Raw genomic sequence first — 20,866 nt, 5'->3', positions numbered from 1 at the left:
TTTTTACCATATCAACTTATTAAATTTCTTAAGTCATAGAAGGGTCACAATCTATTCCAATTAAGGGAGCAGCCACACTGACTAAAATCCCAGACCCTTAGAGTAGTGGAGCCTAAGTGCTGTATCCTCAGGAAGATTCTGTTTTGCTTTGGTTTCTTTGGACGTCTGCCTGTGGGCTTCCTCTCAACACTCTGGATTTCTATAATAAATCACAGCAGTCGTGGGAGTGAAACCCTGCCTGTGACCTTGTAACCTCACTAAATGAAGGGAACCTAATATTCTAGTCTCTTAATTGTACACCAGGGTAGGGGAAGCTGTTGACAAAAGAGCATGGATGTAATTCTTGTGGCCCTCCCTGAAGGATTGATGACCTAAATTACCCTGTTAACCCAGCTGGACTCCCTCATCATTTGGAATCAATAATCCAGGGATATTTCTCTCTAGGTTATCCCTTCAGATCTGTCCAGAGAGCACCATAGATAGATTTCCAATTACTTTGGCTTTCCATTTTTGACCCCTACTACTAGATACAAAAAAAAGGAAAGAAAAAAAGAAAAGAAAGGAGGTTTACTGTTACAGGTTTAGTTCCATGGAGAAACTTTGAGTGGTGAAATTTGGACTAATGTACCTTATTTTAAAAGTATCAAAGCATAATCTAGTTTGTCACTCTGGTCCAGACTAGAACACTGTGCATAGATATGTCTATATGCCTTGTGTATTTGACAAGAAGAACACAGATCATTGATCACCTGGAAGCAATTTCAGATGTCATTTAATCCAATTCTCTTAATCTTTATTTATTATTTTTTTAAAAGCAATTGGGGGTAACTTGCTCAAGGTTACACGGCCAGTTATTTCTGGGTATGGTGCTAAGTATCTGAGCCCAGATTCGATCCCCAGGTCATCCCTACACTGGGGCCGGTGCTCTTACTCGCTGTGCTACCTGGCTGCCCCCAATTCTCTTAATCTTTAGATGAGGAAACTGAGGCCCAGGGAAGTTAAAGGACTTACCGAAGGTGACCTAGATGGTACCCTCCAGAGCTGAGGTTGGAGCCAGCCTATATCTTCAGAGTGAGAGCTCATTCTACTGCACTGTGCTGTTTCCTTTAAGAATCAAACCAGCTTGGGTGGGGGAGTTGGAGGAGGTGGGGGAGGTAGTAATTCCACAAATGCACAGAGGAGGGGAGGGAAAAAGGAACAAAATAATCGCAGAGAGGGTGGATCCACAGTAAAATACTCCAGCACTTTTGCCCTTCATTTGGGATTCTAGAGGTTTTTAAAGGAAATTCCATCCCTGAGTTTCAGCTGCAGTTTTCCTTGCCTCAGCAGTGTTGACCCTGAAGTCTCCTGAACCAAGTTTAAGTTTCTTTCTTAAGAACACAGAATAGGGTTTTGGCATTTAACTAAGAATCCTGGTGTCCAGGGCAGGAATCATGAGGATCTTTCTTAAGCAGTCTGTATGCCTGCCCTTCAGGGCATCTCAGGGCAGTGCTCAATTTCCTTCCTCTTAGAGGTAGAGAAGAATTTCTGACATCATCTAGTCCTTCATATTATAGATAAGTCTGTTAAGGCACAGAGGCATTAAACAACATGTCCTAGGTGCCAGGGCTAGAATGCAAGTCTCTTCCTATAATTTTTATTTGGAACTCTTTTCAGTAAATAATACCACCTGTAGAGCAAGAGTTCTTAACCTGGGGCGTATGAACTTTTAAAAAATTTTGACAACTGAGTTTCAATATATTATTAGTTTCCTTTGCAATCCTACACATTTTATTTTAATCATTTAAGAACTTTATTCTGAGAAGAGGTCCTCAGGCTTCATCAGACTCCTGAAAGGATTACACATAAAAGATCTACAGGTAGCCCCATGTGAACTCATATATAGAAAGCTAATTAGGAAATGAGGGACATAGAAGTTATTGAACATCCTTTATTGAATTGAGCCTTAGAGGCTACCTAGTCTTATTCTTTCATTTTACAGATGAGGAAACTGAGGCACAGAGAACCCAAGTGATTTGCCCAAATCATAAAGATAATTCCTGGAAGAGCTGGCATTCAAACCCAGGTCCTCCAACTCCAAATCTAGGACTTTTTACAGTAATGGCATAATTTTTAGGAGTAAAGAGGGCACCCATAGATTCATAAGTTTTCAAGCTAGAAGGAACAGTGCAGATGAGGAAACCAAAGCCCTGAGTCATCCCTGAGACTTATTCCATTTTCAAGTAGAAATTTCAGGTTCAGATAAACTTAAAACAAACCTAATCTTAAACTCAGGTCTCACTAAGAAATTGGTTTGAGGAATGTGACTTCAGAGGGAAAAGCAGGGTGCGAGGAACCAACGCGAGTGATGGGGATAAAAAAAAGAACCAAGTGAGCTTCTTCAAATACCCTCTCAGGTATGGCGTTGTGGATTCAAAGTTCCCCAGAATTAACTTTTTCTCCCTTTTTTTCCCAAGTTCAACCTTTTAAAGTATAAATCCAGATCAAATGTTTCTGATTCACTGGAGTTGAACTCATCAAGATGTTGTTTCCTTGGAGCTTTTTCAAGTTATGGGTGATGTATGGATTGATCATCCAAACATTTGTTGTGGGCCTTTGCTTCTCCTTGCCTTTGTCTTAGAAATGACTGTTATATTTTCCCCAGGATCATGTTCCCAAGCTCAAAGACAAGGAATCAGGAAAGCCCCTCTGTAGGGGGTGCCTCTTCAGCCTAGTCTTGAATGGATTCCATGGGACAGTCCTTAAAATACTTCAAGACAGTTCACCTGGACTCCCAAAGTCTTCTTTTTTAGGCTAAGCATTTCTTGTTTGTTTAAATGATCTTCATAGAGCATGGTTTCAAGTCCCCTCACCATTCTGTTTACCATCTTCTGGAAGCTCTCTGGTTTGTCAAGGTCCTTCATAAAATGTGGTACCCAGAATGGAAAACAGTATTCCAGGTCTACTCCATGTAGAGTTCCCTCCTCTGGACACTGCCTCTCAGAACATCCCCCACATCCCATGTCCATTTTAGCTAATGACATAGGATCACAGATTTAGGGCTGGAAAGACCTCAGTGGACATCTGGTCCAACTTACCACTTTGCAGATAAGAAAAATGAAGCCCAGAGAAGGGAGGTAAATTGCCCAGTGTTACATAGGTAGTAAGTATCAGAAGGAAGCTTTGAATTGATTCTTGGGTCACATTAAGAGGCAATGTGGTGCAGTGGCAAAAATACTGAATTTGGAACCAGTGGAGTTGGGTTCAAATACTGTCATCTTTGACTTCTGTAATGTTAGGAAAATCTTTTAACCTTCCTGGGCCAGTTTCTTCATCTGACAAAATGAAACATTTTGACCAGATAACCTCTAGGGTCACTTTCAGTTCTAAATCTGATTCTATGATTCAAAAAGAACTGCAGCTTTTAGAAATAAAGAGGTAATAATCATGCTACAGCTAGGTGGTGCAGTAGATAAGAGTGCAGAGTCTGGATCAGGAAGACTTATCTTCCTGAGTTCAAATCTGGCCTCAGATACTAGCCATGTGATGCTGGACAAGTCACTTAATCCTGTTTGCCTCAGTTTCCTCATCTGTAAAATGAACTGGAGAAGGAAATGACAAACCGTCCCAGTATCTTTGCCAAGAAAACCTCAAATGGGGTCACAAAGAGTCAGACATGACTGAAAAACAGTTAAACAACAACAATGCTCTCTACTGGTCAGACCATATATGGAGCATTATGGTCATTCTTAGATGCTACATTTTAACAACAACCGCAAGATCATTGAGAGAATTGATGGTTTTTTTGCTTAACACATTAACTGGCACATAGTAGGTGCTTGATAAATGCTTGTCGACTTAGTAAATTGGAAAGGGTCCCAAGGAAGAAAACCAAGATGGTGAAGGACCTTGAGTTCATATCATAGGATGTTCATTTGGAAGAAAGACTAACATTTAACCTAAAGAATAAAGGACTCGGTTGAGACACAATAGCTGTCTTCAAGTATTTAAAAATTTGCCACATGCCAGATTAGATTTGTTCTATTTCACCCCAAACGACAGGACCTGGAGCAATGAATGGAAATTACAGAGATGAATTTAAGTGTGACGTAGAGAAAATTTTCTTTAGCACTTTGCAAAAGAGGAATAGGCTTCTCTGTACTTAATGAGTTCCTGAAGGTCTTCAGATAATGGTTTTGTGACCATTTGCCACATTCGTTGTAGGAAGTATTTTTTTTTCCAGGTATGAGTTGGACTAGGTGGCCAGTGAGTGCTTTCCGACTCTGAAATTCTGTGATTCTAGGAATCTACTGGATTTTTCTTTTCTTTTTTGTCTTTCTCCCTGTTTTCAATGTTCTTTTAAGAATTTTTGTGAAGCCTCACAGAGCTAGGATTTCCTTCTGGCATGGTTCAATATGAAGATTCTAAGTTTAGGAACATGAGACAGTACACAAATTGTAAGCAGATAGCTAATAATTCCTATAAGAAATCTGGGCTATCCAAGAGGGTTTGAATAATAATAATACCCATTTATATGGTGTTTTAAAGCTCCTGCCTGAGAATGAGGGAGTACAAGTATTATTATTTCCATTTTACAGAAGAAGAAAGGCTTAGAGATGTTCAATGGCTTGCCCATGGGCAGAATAATTGTCAGAAAGGGTTCAGAAACAGGTCTCCTGACTCACCATACAGCCCTTTTCCTACTATCACTGTCACTTTTTTTTTCCACCGTCACTCTTGTAAAATGAAATTATAAGTTACACATTGATCAGCTCTTTGAACAGATGGGACATCTGGTAAGAAATCTGCCCTCCCATTGTAGTGCATATATGTATTTTATAATTTACATGGTCAAATCTTACTTATCTACATGTGGCTTATTTACTTAGATAATCAATGGCGCATTTTAAATTTCAGAATGGTTTCTCCTTGCTACTGCCCTGGCTCACTGTCCCCTGTTGTCAATCAATGTGAAGTTAGAGAATGAAAACTAATTTTAATATTAAGCAAAAATGTAACTCTAGGATGTATGCCAAAACCAAGTATAAATAACTTCTGCATTATACATGGTATTTGGGTTGTTAGTTTGACTGCCCCCTTCATTATGGCAAAACTCTATAATCCACTCCCAACCACCCATACATGTGTATCTAAACTTACCATCTAACTGGGGCAAGGGCCATCATGGTATAAACAAGAGGTTTTTTTGGATATTTTGATGTTTGTCTTTATTAAGGGTTGTTTGATAGGCACAGGAAGGGTCAAGGATAGATATCCAGGATATGACAGCTGAGTAGGCGAGTTGGGGAGCAAGGGAGGGTGGAAATAATTCTTAAAAAAAGAAACAGGAAGCTCTTAAGGGAAACTGGAGGTCAGAAAGCAGGATGATTTGATCAATGGTGGAAAGGTTTCAAGGATAGTAAAAAAAAAAATGGCGTGTACATTCTCTGACCAGAGCAAACAGCCTGAGAAACAGGAAGCAGCCACTGTAATGAATTTGTCTAGCTAGGCATAAAGGGAAAGAAAAAGTGATTAGATTGGGGGAGATTTCTCTCAGTGGCAGATTAGGAAAGCATCTTCCATAGCTTGGGGGGGGGTGTCTTAGGGGTGGTCTTAGATGTCATCTAACCAGAACTTAAATATGAGATTATAGAAAAACAAAGTCCAAAAGGAGTTTACTTTCTCAGAAACCAGAGAAGCTAGGAGACAGAGGGCTCAAGTTTGGACTAGGGGTAGAGGTAGTGATAGAACTTGAAAGTGAAGCAGAAAGATGGATGTAAACAAATGACTGCTGTGTGAAACTAAATCCAACTGTTCTCAAGGAATTATCTCTGTGCCTGCAAAGATACTTGCTCCACTGAGATTTCCTCACATCCTAATAAAAGGAGCTTAGCACTCTAAACAATTGTCCGAATGTGTGGTGTGTGGATGACCCCTTAGAGAGTAGGGATGTTGAAGGGGAGATCACAGAATTTTAGGATTGGGAGGAAGGCAGCAGTTCAAATGCTACAGTCTTTAAAGAAGGGGTTCTTAATGTTTTTGTTTTTATTTTTGGTCATGGATCTTTTTGGTGGTCAAGTAAAGCCTACTGACTCCTGTAGTTTGTCAACTCCCAAACTAGACTTAAGAAATTGATGAAAAAAATGTTAATAATGAAGACTAAATTTAAAAATGTGTTGTACTAACGTTTTTTTCTTGGAGAGCCAGTTGTTAAACATTTTATCAGCATACCATTGCTTTCAGTCAAATAATAGCTAGAATACTAGGAAATGGAATTCAAAGCTCAGCTGTGACCAACCCTGTAGACCCCCACAAAAATGATCTCCAAATGCTTGGAGGAAGGCACTCCAAGGAGGATTGCTGTGGGCAGCACAGGAAGAAGAGATTTCTGTAACCGTATACATCTGACATTAATAACACAGAAATTTCACTTTGCCACGTTACAGTTTCTTTTGCTCTGTTTTTCATTTTTGGCATTGACGTTCCCTTCATACATTATAGAAAAGCCTTTCCAAACAACTTCGCTGCTTTGTCTAATTAGAAAGAATGAACTCATTGAGCACAGAAAAAAATGCAGGAGCTGTTTACTGACACTTCAAGGGAAATCAAAGGGTAAATTCATTTAGAGCAATAAAAAGCAATGGATTAATGTGCTAGGGCAGGGCAGAGAGGAGCTGGCCTTTGCTAAATGGAGTTTTTTTTTTTTCACTGAAGGTGAGAGAGGGAGAAAAGTGTTTTAATAGCTTTCATTAGGTTAAAAGATTTAGGGTTGAAAGGACTCATAGAGACCACCTAGTCTGACTTCCTTCATTTGACATAGAAGAGGAAACTGAGGCTAAGAGAGATAAGGGTAAGGTAAAACTTGAGAAAGTGGCAAAGTCAAGGCTTGATTTCAGGTCCTCTGACTCTCAATCCAGCCCTTCTTCCATGATACTGTCCCACTTTCAAAAGGTTAAAAGAAACATCTCATTAACAGCATGCAATTGCACAAAAAGTTTCAATGCCACCTGATTTCTGAACATTAGAATCACAAAATGTTAGAGCTGGAAGAGGCCTTTGAAGCTGTTTCATTTAACTCCTTTGTTTCACATATGAGGAGAAAGAGGTCCAGAGTTGCCCAAGGTAAGACCAATACTAGTAAGATTAAGAACCAGAAGCCTAGCACAGGACCTCTACCTCTGAAACCAGTGATGTTTCTGTCGATCCTTGCTTGTCTAAGGACCGTGAAATTGGTCAGAAGAAATGAGGTTAGTCTAACATGACATTCTTGGGGAACTTAAAGAAATATTAGCTAGTGATTGCATAGTGCAATTTATATAGGTGCACATTTATATAGATCCACACCCATTAGCATGCTGATAGTTGTCATTTTCATGTTCAGAATCATTACCTAGGGCTGATTAATAAAGGGTGTTCCTTGAAGTTCCCTTGACTGCAATGTTAGTTTTTTAGCTGCACAGAAACCACTTAGATCTATTTAGCAACCAGGTAGTAACCATAACCTGGGCGAGCTTCTGCCTGGACCAGCCCCACCTTATTCATCCCTGTCCTTACTCCTTGGCAGCGGCTTGATTCTCCCTACTCTCTGGCCTTGAAGTTTCTCTGGGATCCACCATCCCTTTACCTGAATCAGGCTCATATTTCTACGTCATGCCGCTTGTCCTAGGTACAGATTGTTAGTACTCTTACTCTTCTGGATCAGAGGGAAATGATTGTTCAGTCAAATGTTGGATGGTTTTGGAAAGGTTCAACAGAGGGTGGAAGGTGGTGCTTGCAAGTCACAGAAAGACCTATTTGATAATTTTCAATTGGGGCAATGGTAAGGGAGAATTAATTAATTTATTTATTCTATTTTGTGCTGTGAAACCTTAAGTAAATTAGTGAGACCTTGGGTAAACTAACAGGCCAATTTGATAACCAATTTGATAAAATGAGGTCCTCTTATCCCTCTTAATTCTTAGGAATATTATATTGTTTTAAACAATGTAGAAAAAATTTTTTAAGTTTCTAGGAAGAAAGATTGTGTATAGTGATCTTATTATTAATCTTAATTAATTATTAATCATAATTATTAATCTTAAGGGTGACTTGTTAAGATTAATAAGATATTCCTATTATATTCTAAAATCATCTTTTTCTGTGTCTTCAGTAGGATTAGAATGGACATCTTTATACTGTCAAATTAATTTTTAACTATTATCTACTTTCCCCCTCAATGATAGTCCTTTGCATTAGGTAGGTGTTTTCATTTTTGAAAAAGAGAAAATAAAGGCACAGTGTCTTATCCAAAATCATGAAAGGATAAATCCAAGCCTGGAATTACATGTGTCTAGTTCCTGAGTGCAAGGTATAAGAAGCAGCTATGTTTAATAAGATAGGACTGGAAGAAAGAGATCCCTAGCTCTGTTTTCACTAACATTCTGATATTTGAAAGTTAATCGCATTGTGAAGAATATTCTATCCCTGAATGCTTACCTTAAGCATCATTTGTTAAAGTGGGCTCTGAACCAGAATAAACAGCATGACTTTAAATACATAAAACTAGCCTAATCTTCACGTATCATTCACCATATTTTATGGAAGTCTTGTAGGTAATACTTGCTAAGTCCCTCTACTTAAGCCTCATTGATGGAAAATTATAGTCCCATATTTAATCATTAGATGCTAGTTTCTTTGGGAGAGTTTTTAATTTCATGAGAATTCACTCCCCTTCATCCCACCTACATACATTGATGTCAGTAAATCAAGTTGTTAATGAATCTGCTATGAAGTTAGTGATTCAGAGATATTTCCTCCCCAGTCTAGATATGGACCCTTCCCTTCCTGTCTCCCCACGTCATGAACTGGAAACTTAGACATGAAATTCCATTTGCTACACATAATGGAAACAGTATGTGCATATTTATACAACTCTGCAACCTAGGTTTCCCTAGGTTCTAATTAGAATTCTCACCATTATTCAGATATTCTATCAGGTTGGTGTTTTCCTTATTTAGTTGCCCCCAAACTGAGGGTGTTCAGATTTTTATTTTAACTCTATTAAGGTTAGACCCTTTTAGGTTCTAGCTTGGGACCTGGCTGAGACTTTAGACTGAGTCACTCTTAAAACATTTGGATAATCTAGCTTTCTTTTTATTTTGACTGGTGAAGAGATTTAAGAATGAAGATTGCTTTCTTCTCTCATGCTTATTCATTCAATAAAGGCACCATCTATGCCTTCATCTAAGTCATTAATAAAATCAGAGAGCTAAGGACAGAGCCTGTAGCACCTGGAGATCTCCATCTAAGCCTCACCAATTTATCAATCGACTTTCTTTATTAGTGGTCAGCCAACTCTTTCTGAAGGAACCGTGGGTAAGAGTGCTGGCCTTGGAGTCAAGAACAGATGAGTTCATGTCCTATTTCAGATACATAGCAGCTATATGACCCAGTATAAATCACTTAACTGCTAAATCTCAGTTTCTTTATATGCAAAATGGGGATAATACAAGCACCTAACTGACTGGATTATTGTGAAGATTAAATGAGGTAATTTATGTATAATGCTTTGCAAACCTTAAAGTGTTATATAAATGCTATTATTATTATTAACTCATTTAACTGTATTCTCATACAGTCTATGTCAATTCATCTTGCCTGGAATATTCTCCCTCCATATTCAGATTAGCTAGATTACCTATTTCAATCCTTTTCCTTCAAGGCTGAGGTCACTGGTAATTTCCTCCAGAAGGCCTGATCTGATGGCCCCCAGTAGTAAGTATTTTCTCCCATCTAGAATGTCTCAGACACTCCATCTGGACCTCTCCTCGGTCCTTAGCATAATATAAATTGCACAATTCTATTTTTGTGTTTTTCTTACCCCCGTTCCTAGATCACAAGCTTTTTCAGGACAAGGAATATATCTTATTTTATCTTTTAATCCTTAACACCTAATATAGCACTTTGAATACAGAAAGTGCTCAAAAAATGTTTGCTGAAATTAATTGAAATAAAGGACTGGATTAGATTTTCCACTCAGAATCTTATGATTCTATTATTTAAAGAGAATTTATTTACTGCTTTGCTGAAATCCAGATGGAATTCTCCTGATCTAGCAATCTAATAGTTCTGTTTAAAAAAAAAGAAAAGAAAAAAAATGAGGTTAGTCTAGACATTCTTGGTGAACTTAAAGGATATTAGCTAGTAATTGCATAGTGCTTTAACAGGCCACATTTTTATAGCACTCTTTTTTTTGGTCTTTTTTGGAGGGGGGAAGGCAGGACAATTGGAATTAAGTGACTTGCCCAAGGTCACACAGCTAGTAAGTGTTAAATGTCTGAGGCCGATTTTGAACTCAGGTCCTCCTGACTCCAGGGTCAGTGCTCTATTCACTGTGCCACCTAGCTGCCCCAGCACTCTATTTTTCAAAAAACTTTATATACATTGGCTCATTTGATGCTCACAACAACATTGTGAGGTGGATATTATTGTTTTTATCTTTATTTTATAGATGAAGAAATTGAGTCTCAAAGAGCTTAAGTGACTTGACATCGATCACTAATTATATGTATGGGATTATAATTATATACCATACACATTATATATGATGTATGGTACATGCATATATAATTATAGCAATATTATTATTATAATAAGAAGGGATAGGACTAGTATTTGAACCTTCTCACACAGGAATATCCCTTCCTACATACCACCCTTTCCTCTGACTGATCAGTTCCTTCTGGAACCCCCATTTTAAGAAAATTACCCAGGCCACCATGTTTACTGGACTCCATTCTTGACTCTTTGGATTTCTTTTTGCACCAGCAGCCTTCTCACCATGGAAGATTTACCCCTCCAACTTCCTTTTATGAAGTGTCTTTCCATATTAGAACAGGGGACTCAAACTCAAATAGAAAAATGGATCACTAAACTCTACCTAAGCATCCCTGCCAGCTGAATATTGACTTGGAAAACCAGACATTAATGTTATCTGTGTCCTATGGTATTTTTATTAATTTTGTTCAAGATTTCCTAAGTACATTTTGTGGTGGTTTGGACTTCAGGAGTGGTATCAATAACATATTTGACACCTCTGCATTAGAATGTAAGCCCCTTGAGGACAAGATAGGAACTGTCTTTCTTTTTGCTTGTATTTGTATTCTCTGCTCAGAACAGTGGCTGTCAGAGAGTAAAGGCTTAATAAATGAATGTTGACTTATAGGTTCTAAGCTCTTTGTCTTTTCTACTACAACCTCATGGCAGTTACCTCTTGCTTTTTGTAATAATCATTTCATAATTCCTTCTAGAACTTTTCCAGGATTCACTGTCAAGTATGAGTATTGGTTTATAGTTTGAAATAGCCACCCTTTATGAAATTGGGAGGGCATTAACCAGACTCTAGTCTTCCAGTCTCTGTTCCAATTCCATTTAATTTACATTCAGAGAACTAGTGCTGGCAGTTCTGGATTTGGGTTGAGTGATGCCTTATTTAATGACAATTTGCATTTATAGAAAGCTTTAAGATTTGTAAGGTGCTTTCCCCACACAGTCCTGTAAGGTAGGTAGTTAAGTAGGGAGTCAAAACCGGAGAGATTCTATGACATGCTATGTTACCATGTCAACCGGGTGGTGAAGTGGATTGCCCTGTACTTGGAGTCATGAAGATGTGAGTTCACATCCTTCCTCAGACACATGGTAACTGTGTGACCCTGGATATATCATTCAACCTCTCTCTGCCTCAGTTTCCTTAGCCAGAAAGTAGTGATATTGATAGCACCCGCCTCACAGGGTTGTTGTGAGAACCAGATGAGAAAACATATATAAGGGTGTTGCAAATTTTAAAATATTACAGAAAATTTTGCTACAATAGGAGGATCTTTTGAAAAATTGGAGTTGTTTTTCCTGGAGATGGGAAGTCTTAGGGGAGACATGATAGCTGTTTTCAAGTTTGAGGGGTTCTCATGAAGAAGTCTGGCCTTCAGAGGACTAAACTAGAAGCAAAGGGCTGAAACTTCAGAGAAGCAGATTCAGGCTTAGCATAACAGAAAACTTCCTACCAAACAGCTATCCCAAAGGGAATTGACTAACTTGGGAGGCTTTCCCCCTCGTTAGAAGTCTTCAGGCAAAGGATGCTTGGCCAGTTGTTGGAGGTGTTGTAAGAAGGGATTCTTGGTCAGAATGCATTGCATGGCACTCTGGGGTCCCTTCAAGTTTAAAATTCTGTAGTTCTGTGACTTGCCTGCAGTCATACAGCTACTAAATGCCTCAATTACAAAGAAATTGCCCAGTTGAATCAGTGGAAGAAGTTTCCACACAGGGAGTTCCCAAACCCAGGTTTCTTGACTCTGAATCCAGCTCTCTTTCCATTATACAATGCTGCCTCAGGCTTGATATTATAACATCCCATCTCTAGAGATTTTCTCTATTCTCTATTCATATTTTCAAATATACTCTTACCATTCCTTCTAATCCTCTATCCTTCCTAGGGTCATATTCCCCCAAATCCCATGAAGTAATTAACTCATTTTCTTTGTAGGTCTGGTTTGACTTGTAGGCACAGGGGCCATGAATGTAGATTTGACAATGATTTCAAATTGCTTACCCACATGCCATGAATTGAGACACAATGAAAAGTTAATATCATATCAGCTATCATCTCTAATATCATTACCCTCTCAGAGTGCCTAAAATTCCCCATGGCAGATTAACTCCTCTGGGTTAAAATGCTGCCTTTGGAAACTCCTGGTCATATGCAAGAAAAAAGTTACCATCATTGCCTATCGCATTAGCATGGAAGCATGGAGGGGATTAGCCAACTGTCACCTAGTAAGAGAACCCTTGGAGAATGGCCCATAGTATTTCTAAATTTTGTCTGGATGTGGGGTGGAAGGAGGAAGGTTGGTGCAGCAGAGGGTGATATGTGCCTGGAAGGAAAAAACAAGCATTTATTAAATGCCTGCTATGTGCTGGGTACTTATGCATATTATTTTATTTTATTCTCACCACAAGATGCTATTATTACCCCATTTCATAGATCAGGAAATTGAGGCAGACAGGGGCTTCCAGAATCATATAGCAAGTTAGTGAGGTTGGATGCAAACTCATGTATCTGTGACTTCAGGCCCAGCTCTACCCACTGCACCATCTAGCTGTCTCTGAAATAAAGGATCATCAACCATGGATCTTGAGGTGAAAGGGACTTAAGAGGTCATCTAGTCCAATCCCAACTCATTTTACAGATGAGAAAAGTGAGGCCTGGAGAAATCAGGTCACTTGACCAACCTCACCTGACATTGGATCAACAGACAGATTTGAACTCATTTCCTGTGACTTCAGAGCCCATATTTTTCCCATTGTACCACACAGCCTAAAGGCACCCCATAAGGGGGCACAATAGTGCCTAATGAAAACCTAAGCAGTCCCTTCAAAATTCAGAAAGCATTGGAATCTACACCCTCCTCTCGCCTCCCCCAAATGCCTACATTCTAAGATGCAGCCATGAGCAGGTTATAGGAATTTCAGATAAGATCTTCCAGCCTAATGATTTGATCCAGGCTGCTCTTTAAGCCCTTTCCCAGTTCCTGCTTTGTAAATCATTAAACCCTAAGTCTCACAAGAGGGTGGCTTTTGTTTCAGACCAGTCATCTTTGGCCCTGTGGCTGGTTGCAATGTAAATAAACCAGTGTTTTCCGAGGTTGGATTGACATTATGGGGTTGAAAAACCTGTTCTCCAGTTGAGCTTTGGGAAATGATGCTCCAGAGGGAGCATGTAAAGGATCCCTGACTCCCAAGCAGAGACATGAATTTAGATTTAAAAGTTATTTCAGATTCCTGCCAGAAAGCCCTAAGTGAATGATGTAAATTTGGGAAAATATTCTGTTCTAAGACCTATCCAGACCCAAGACTGGGTAGCAGGTGGACTCCTTGGGCTGTCAGGCTATAAGCCTGTTTCATTTCTGAATTCTGATCAACAGCTAATAAAATTCTTATCCATTTATGAGCCCTATCCTATCCCAAGAGATTACCTCCATGATGCAAAGGTTTGTCTTATGCAAAAGCATTGGTGAGAAAGGGGAATGAATGATCTTCATGATCTGTCATTTCATGACTTTGGTTGAGAGAGCATGTCATCAATAAACAGGAACCACGGATAGCTAGTAGGAAGGACAATATGGCGTCAGGTTTGCAGAACCCACTTTCTCTTAGGGGAACCCAATGCATTTGGAGAGAACTCTAAGGGTTAGGAAGTTTTTCCTTATGTTCAAGCCTAAGTCAGCCTCTTTGCAACTTCTACCTACTGCTTAGTAAGTTCCTTGAAAGCAGGGATTTTGATATTTATATTTCATATTATACACCTTTATATTCATATCCCTATCTCCTAGCACAGTGCCTGGAATTTAGTAGGAAATTAATAAATAACTCTTGATTTACCTATTGCCCATAGTTCCTGGGGTCAAGACTCAAATCTAATCCCTCCTCTTTGAAAATCTTCAAATACTTGAAAACCACTATCATGTCCCACACCACTCTGAGATTACTAAATCCTAAATCCTATGGCTCATCCATCATAGGTACTGCTCCATCTAGTATGTATTCTTAGCCTAAATCTGGAAATCAATTCTTTTTGCCACAAGCTTGTTGCATCCCTCTGAACATAAGTTCATAGATGTAGGGCTAAAAGGGACCTGAAAGACCATCTATGTCCAGAGGACACTGCTGCCCAAACAGGCATCATCTCAAGATAAAGCCCAAGAACAAATAGGTAACTAGTACCAGAGATGAGATTCGAATCCAGGTCTTCTGACACCAGAGCCAACTCTCTTTCTGGATCCTCACATTCCTTTTCAATGAATCTTTTTTTGTTTTTTCAAGTACACTCCCATATCATTGTCAAGTAGGAAGCATGGGGGAGTGGGCAGAGAGGCACATTTGTGAGAGGAAGAACAAAGTGATTTTAGCAGATGCACAGTAAAAGCCTATGAGTAAATACTCTAGACCCCATGCATATGGCTGTGATGTGTTGATTTAATACATCCCAGCTGCTGGTGATCATTGAGGAGGAATGAACTTTTTTTTCCCTCTGAGACCAGCATTTCCCTACTTGAAAGAGGGAAACATGGATATCACATCAATGTGAGTGAAGTCTCCTAGTCATTTCCTCTACAAACTAGTATTTCTCTTTCCTCTCTAAGATATCTTGCCAGATTTCTGGTCTCCTCTTCTTTGTCTTGGGAAATCTCTTCCCACACACACAGTGATAGTATTTGGGAGATAGAAGGGACCGTAGAGATAATGTCGTTCAATGCCCTATTGATGGACATGTCCTCAGTACAAGATCCCTGACAAATGGTCATCTAGCTTAAATGCTTAAGAGTGTCGACAAATCTTATGGGGCAGCCCGTTCCATTTGGGGATAGCCATAATTGTTAGGGAGCCATGAAAAGAGATTGGGGTGGTAGGTGCAAGATGATTCCATGAAACTGACCAGAAGTGTGAGTTAAACTCACTTATCAAAGCATTTGGTGAATGAATGAATGAAAGAATAAATGAAAAGCATATATTTAGTACTATGTACTGGGCATTATACTAAGTGCTGTTGTATTCCCAGAGTTAGCTCAGTACCTGACATAGTTAAGTACTTAATAAATGCTAACTGATGATTAATTGATTTGAAATTGATTTATGATCACCTGTCACATCTTCTGCTACCTCATTCTACATTCAAGGGCTTGCTGCTGATTCTTTTCCTTGTAGAAAATGAACAATTTGTGAAATGAATTTTAACTAAAATTCATAGTTTGACTATCCTCCTTGACTAGGTCTAGCAACTTGTCTATGCCTCCATGAATTTCATGTGAATCAGTAGGATCCCTCTTTTCTGTGACTCTGGAGCAAGGATCCATGAGTAGAAGTCACAGGAAGACAGATTTTGATTCGGTATAAGGGACATTGCTTTCCAGAGTTAAAATAACTCTGCCCCTACGGTGAGCAATGTCTTTAGTAAGGAAAGCTCCCAGGCATTCCTAAATCTAGCTTGACGTAACAGAGGATAGGTAGCCCCAAAAGCTTTTAAAACCCACATGATCCATCAATCAAGAAGTATTTATTCAGTGCTTCCAGAGAGCCAGGCATTGTGCCAGGTTCCAGAGAGGTGCAAAAACGAAAGTGGAACAACCCTTGACCTCAGGCAACTTAAATTCCATTAAGAGTAGAGAGTTTGGCTCAATAACACAATATCCCATAAACAGATGTACTAGAGACATTCAAACTGGCAAATACTACAAATCTGGGCTTGCTTTATTGTTTTGTTGATTGTCTTTAGACTTAAGAAAGTGAAGAAAATGTAAAAAATGCAGATTATATTTCAAAGTGTGTTATTATGTATATATATGGGTGTGTGTATATTAAAGAGAGTTGGTTGTTAAACATTTACCAGAACACTTCTGAATATAAGAGACAGGAGTTTCCACAGTTAGGATAAAGATAGGGTAGGCATCGCACCTACTACAAGCCCCCTCCTAGATTAAGTTGAAACTTCAGCTCCCAGTGTTTTAGTTGGAGGGGCAAAATGAGGTAACGAAAAACAAGACATTATATGTTTTAGAGTCACCAAAAGGAACAAAATACAAAGATGAACCCTGGTACCCTATTTGCCTCTCAGAGGTTTCCTAGTCTAGGGATATCTCATTCCAGATGAGCTTAGCAGAAAATCAATAAATCTTTGTTAAATGTAATCTATTCTCATCTCCCCGGGGCTTGTCACTGGGCAGGCCCAGATGCCCATTTCCACAGTTTGTATGTTCCTTGTCTTCAGGTTGAAAACTCATATGTATATATATATATTCCCTATTGAACCCCCTTTTAAAAGGGACAAAGAAGCTAATTCTACTTTGTCTATTTTACTAGTAAACTTAGAGTAACACTTCATTTATCTGAACTTTTGGGAAGGAAATGAAGTTTTGCATGAAGAAATTTCCAGGTGATTAAAACTTCAACTGTTTTTGATGGATTTTTTTTTTCAAATGTAGTATACAATTCTCAGCCTGAGTGAAGGGAGATTGGTATATTAATTGATAAAAAGAACACTGCCTTTGAAGTCAGAGGATGCAACTTCAAATCTTGACTTTGACACATTTTCTATGTAATAGAAAAAGTCATTTAACCTTCTTGGGCCTCAGTTTCCTCACCTGTAAGATGATAGGATTGGATAAGAGATTCTCTAGATGGCCCTTCTGGCTGTGACCCTATATACTTCACTGAATATAATTTATCTTGTTTTTGTTGAATCTGGGTCATAAGAAGCTATGCAGTTATAGCAGATAATCAAAACACTAGAGGAGACTTAAGTTTGAATTCCAGGTCTCTATAATATCTGTATAATCTTGGGCAAGTCTTTTTCCTTTCCCCGAGCTTAAGTTCCCTTGCTGGGTGATCATTCATCCTGAGATGTCATCCGAGATATCTTTGCTTCTGGCTGGAGATAGACCTTAAGAACTCTAAGGTCTCTCTCAGCTCTAGGACTCTAAATTATTATTTTCTTTGAGCTGATAACATGCCAATGAGATAAGGTTAATGGGAAAAATCCTTATCTCTATCACACCACTAAGGAAACTGAAAAATATGACTTATACAAGTTCACACAAATAATGGCCAAGATGATAATCAAACAAAGGTCTTGTCTAGTATCCCTTCAACCATATCACCCTGCTTCCCTTATAATTAGAGAAACCCAGTATATATAAACTTGTTTTTTTCCCTCATCTTTGAATAGTTCACATTATACAGATGTTGTGAAATAATAGGATTATGGATCGTAAGTCAAGAAATAAAAGGGACCTTAGAGGCCATCTTCTTCAATTCCCTAATTGTATAGATGAGGGAAAATGAAGCCCCGGGGAAAGTAAGAGATTTGTCCAAGATCATAAAATGTCAGGACTAGTATTTGAACTCAGATCTTCTGGCCTTCAATCCACTCCACTTTCCACTGTACTTTGATGCCTCAGATAAAAGGCTAAATGCATAGACTTGGTATTCAGTAATGTACACAGGGGCTATAGCTGTTGACTATGGGATCCTTTCTCTTACAAAAAAAAAAAACATTACTTTGTGACTTCCTGGATAGTGTAAAATTTGCTGCCTTGCAATAAAATTAATTAGAGAATCAAAAGTTGAAGCATTCTTTTCCAGAAGCGTTTTCTCACCTTCTAGAAATTCATCTTCATTGTCATTTTCTGTGTCATTTGTCTTGTCAGTAGCTTTTATAAGTTATTTGAATGTATCCTTAGCAAAGTGTGCCAAGGCTATTTCCTTGTCAGCTTTAATCTGTTCTTTATTATGGCTTGTTCTGTTTGGGGTTTTAGGTGAATTTCTCACTTATTCAAGAATTTGTACAAGAATATTTGAAGGTCTCTGAAAAATCTACAATTTGGCATAGTGGCAAGAGTCCTAGATTTGGTGTCAAAGGATCTGGGTTTAAATCTTGTCTCCGTAACATCTATCTGTAACATTGGGCAAGCTTTCTGGGCATCAGTTTCTTTATCTTTAAAATTAGGGAGTTTGGACTAAATGTCCTCTAAGGTCCCTTCCAGCTGTAAATCTGTGATCCTTGTATTTGTACTTTGATCCTGTACCTAAGGAGTGAAAAGCCTGTGATGGGGTCATTCTCCCTAAAGCATTAAATACTTTCTTAGTCAGAATACTTAAACATCCCTTTCTGATTTAGTTTACTTATATGATGTCTTTATCTTATATCCCAATTCAAACAAAACTTACAATTAGACTCCTAGAATATTTACCAATGCAAAACAAAAGAAAGGGACCAAATTTTTGCAAAGTAAAAGAACTTTTGCAAAATCTGTACACTTGTTGTCTGTAAGCACAAAAACAAGGAAGAATCAAGCTTGGCAATAGAAAAAGCTACTTTTTCAGACCGTGAGCTCACTCAGAATGCAATGCATACTATAATCACAAAAGATTTTTTGTTGTCATTTGTTTTGTTTCTTGGTCGTGTCTGACCTTTTGATCATTTGGTTTTGGATCATGAGGAAACTGAAGCAAATAGGTTTAAGTGACTTACTCAGGGTCACACAGCTAGTAAGTGTCTGAAATCAGATTTCAACTAAGAGATAGCTTCATCTAATGAAATAATTTATTCAGTTCAGACCTCAAAATGCTATTACTGTTATTCCCATTTGAGCTTAATAGTATAAAGCTTAAGATTTAGTATTGAGTATAAGATGGATGAAAGATACACACACACACATAATGCACCTATATACAAATATACTTGGTATCCATATGTACTGTATTTAAATATGTTGTAATTATACACAAATTATATTTCTACATCTATCTCTATAAGTCAATAAGTATTTATTAAGAACCTACCATGTGCCAGGCTCTGAGATAAGGGCTAGTGATACAACAATAAAAAAAGCAGATGATAGTGTCTGGCCTTGAGGAGCTCAGAATCTAATGGGAGAGATAGCAAACAAACATATGTAAACAAGCTATCTGCAGGACAAATAGGGAAAATTAACAGAGAGAAGTACCAGAATTGAGAGGAATTAATATAGATGAGAACAGGAATGGCAGTACTAGGGATCTTTATATCTTTTTTTTTTTTTGCCTTTTGGAGGGCAATTGGGGTTAAGTAACTTGCCCAGGGTTACACGGCTAGTTTTGTGTGTGTATGTGTTTGTGTTGTGTCCAAGGCCAGAACCACACTTGGGTCCTCCTGACTCCAGGGCTGGTGCTTTACTCACTGTGCCACCATCTTTATATCATTTTACTGCTTTGGGGGATACATTGGAATGTGCCCCCATATGTAACTAGATGGTATAGTGGATAGAGGAGTTTGTGTCAAACTCCATAGTTTTGGTCAAAACCAAAACTACACTAGTAGTGTAGGAAACTGAAATTGTCTAGCTAACTGGCTGCTCTCAATGTGATTTGTACTGTTTAGCACTTGCAAAATCCTCCAAAAGAACCTTGAAAAGTTGTCTACCCCCCCAATTATATGCCCATAAATTTGACAATCTTAGTTAAACGGATGAATATTTACAAAAAATATAGATTGCCCAAATTAACAGAAAAGGAAGTAAAATACTTAAATAACCCCATCTCAGAAAAAGAAATTGAATAAGCCATCAGTGAACTCCCTAGAAAAAATATCTCCAGGATGAGATGGATTTACAAGTGAATTCTATCAAACATTTAAAGAAAATTTGTCCACCTCTTTTCCTCAATTAGGACTGTGGGCCCCCCTTCCCCCCACCCTGCCCATCTGCCACACAGTAGAGTGAACTTAATTTCCTCCACCATTTCTTCAAAAGTTGATCAAGTACCTGGAGTCATTGGACGGAAAGTATAAATCCAGCATTTTCTTCAATACATCAAGAATCAGTGATTTCTTTAGTGTGGGTAGACCTGTCATGGACACAGAGTGCAACCAACTTAAAATTGATTGAGCTAAACAATTCATGGTATTGGAGAGAATGTGGTAATGGGTCACGTGGAGCTCCACTAGGTTGGTCTTCAGATTATGGTCATTCAATAAGTCTGTGCTCAAAACTTTCCCACTTTGGTAGGATTCACACACCTCTGACATAGACCTGGAGAATCTTGGGTCACTTTCATTGCCATGATGAGGCATCTGGGCAGGACCTTAGTGGAGGATCTAAATACATGCCTGTTGATTCATTAAAATGCTTACGCCATTTTCATCCTTTTAATTTTCAGTACTCAGTACAGTGTCTTACAAACATTTCAATGGTTTATGATATCATTAACATCACACAGTAAGAGGGTATGGCAGCCAAGAAAGCTGTGTGAACTGGTCCAACCATTCTGCAGAACAATTTGGAGCTATATCCAAAAGGCTATCACACTGTGCATGCCCTGTGAC

Source organism: Petaurus breviceps, unplaced genomic scaffold, assembly GCF_028583685.1.
Source record: "Petaurus breviceps papuanus isolate PSGF00001 unplaced genomic scaffold, PetGlider_PUasm1.0 80, whole genome shotgun sequence".
NCBI classification, from domain to species: Eukaryota; Metazoa; Chordata; class Mammalia; order Diprotodontia; family Petauridae; genus Petaurus; species Petaurus breviceps.
Note: the sequence above shows the minus strand (reverse complement) of the source record.